Here is a 2,513-nt window from a genome sequence, read left to right as displayed (position 1 = left end):
GAAATGCCCGGCCTTCCCACACCCGTAGCATACCGGTTTCTTGTCGGAGGTCCGGGTGCCCTCGTGCTTCCACTCTCTCTTAGGGGCTGCTGGCACGATTTCGTGCACTTTACCCTTAAGGGGCTTGTCCTCACCCCTCTCCCCATTGCGATAGGCGAGGGTAAGTTTCCTGAGGACCTCTTCCTCGTTAAGGGCCGGGGTCTGCGGGTCGAACCAGTGTTCGGCTTTTGCCCTAACGTTGGGGAGGCAATTGGCAACTAGGGTCTTCAGCCAGTGGGCGGTTCTCTCCCCTAGATTCCGTCTATCCGCGGGAACCCCGCATGCCTCCATATAGACAGTCCACAGTCTGTCGGCAAACATGGTGGGAGATTCCCCTGGTTGCTGTTTGGTTTCCCCCACCCTCATGAAAGGGCTCCCCAGGTTCAAACCCATAGCCTCCAGAACAGCAGTCTGTGCTGCCGCCCAGGTGTCAGGTCTTCCCCCATTCCCAGAGGTCACCGTCCGGCATAGCTGGGCATCTAGGGTTATCAGGAGCATTTTTATTTGCTCCCCTTCGTCGCAGTCATTGATGTGGGCTGCCTGTTCCACCTCCATAAAATGCAGCGATGGGTCCCCCTTCTGAGTTAGTTTGGGAACGTGGGCCACCATCCCCCTGAGCGCGGATGCCCCATGAGGAACGATAATGTCGCCCTCAATTGGTCCCCTATTTGCCATCCCCGCCGGGGGACCATACCTCCTTTGCCTGACAGGGCACATCTGCCCTACCTGGGGTTCCTGCTCCTCCTCCCCACTGTCCAGCTCTTCTGTCTCGTTGGGTAGCCCCCCTGTTCCCGGGCTAGCTACCCATATAGGAGACGCCGCTACCTGGGGATACACTGCCGACCCCCCTTGGACTTGCCCCTTAACGTGCAGCCCGATCCCCCCCTGCCGACCCGGACACGATCCCGGTGCCTCAGGAGGCGGTCTATTCCCCTTGGCCTTTGGGGAATCATCCGCTGCGAGGAGCACCTTGCCCCTCGGGACCCCCCCTGGACCTACCAGGTGTATCTGTCCCCTGAACTTGGACAAGGTCTCTTCCAACTCCGTTATTCGTGCCTGGCACGGCCCATGGGTACAGTCCCCTACTTCCTCGCGGGCCACCCGGTACGCTGCCTGGATGTCCCGGATCTTCCCCTCCAGCTTCCTACACTGCTCTGTACTCCGAGCATAGAGTTCCTGGAGCCTCCGTTCCTTTTCTTTACCCTCCACTATCTGGCAGTGGAGATAGTCCTTCTCACATCTGTTAGACTCGCTTTCCTGTTTCATTTCTGCCACTTCCCCCCGCAGTCGTTCCGCTGCGCTAGCCTCCTGCTCTAACTCTTCGATTCTTTGCTCTGCGTTGACTACCTGCTGAGACAGGCAAACCAGCCAAACTGCCTTCTCCAAGTGCTTTTTGTGCGCCTTACTGTCTGTCCATGCAGCCGCTGCCATTACCGGTTGCTCTGCATTGATCAATTCTGAGACCCAAGGTTTGGTGAGGTTGACCTTTTGCCACAAATATGAGGATATTCTCTCCTCCATTTTGCTTCGTTCCCTCACCCCCTCTGCCACGTCACATACTCCAAACCACCGGGCTCCTGCCCCGGTCGCCATTGTAGAGGGTGCCATCTCCGCTACTCCACTACTGGGCCGATATCTGGGGTTTGAATATCTGTGTGTGTCTCTCTCCAGCTGGCACTGAAACTTCAGAGGCCAGGGGGTGTCGCACTGGGACACTTCCACTGAAGAGAGCACTGATTCAAGCCTGCCGTTTATTCCTAACCGACAGCCTGAGACTTATATCACACAGATCTCCAGACCCCTACCAATACCCAGGTGATTCTCTCTCTTGCCGGTGGTGCAACAGCCACCCGGTTCCTACTCCACTAGAGTAGCTTTCCCAAGAGAGAGAATAGGACACTGCTGTTTATTCCCTAACCAGCAGTCTGTCCTGAGTGAATCGCTCAAGATGACCCTCGATTCCTGAACCCGGAATTAAGGTGAGGAGTATTTTAACAATGACTTGGTCAGAGATCACTGGTGAAGGATTGAAGAATTTAAACGACTCCAATTAGCATCAAATCACGGTTTATTGTAAAACCCAGGTCAAAATCATCAACAGAAGAAACACAATAAAATCTTATGCTCTAATACAACTAAGTCTATTCAAAAAGTAATATAGCGGACACAACGAAAATTCTTACGGTTACACAGGTTTTAGCAAAATCACAAGGCACAAAACAAGTTCCCTTCCCCAAAGCCTCAACCACTATTAAAGTCAAGGGAGTTTCGCAAGCTGCTGCGGGGTACTTACGGTCACAGGCTGCAGAGGTCAAGTCAGGGGTGCAGAGGTCGAGCCACGAACGAAGAGACCCCTCTCGAAAACACAGCCCCTTTTATATAGTTATACCTGGCTTTGTTCTGTGATCGGCCAGCCCCTTTTGCATTGAAAAGGTAAGTTTTTAAAGTTCCCGCTGGTCCCGCCCCCTTTGCCG

Source organism: Scyliorhinus torazame, unplaced genomic scaffold, assembly GCF_047496885.1.
Source record: "Scyliorhinus torazame isolate Kashiwa2021f unplaced genomic scaffold, sScyTor2.1 scaffold_68, whole genome shotgun sequence".
NCBI classification, from domain to species: domain Eukaryota; kingdom Metazoa; phylum Chordata; class Chondrichthyes; order Carcharhiniformes; family Scyliorhinidae; genus Scyliorhinus; species Scyliorhinus torazame.
The sequence above is the reverse complement of the archived record's forward strand: the minus strand, read 5'-3'. Positions refer to the sequence as shown.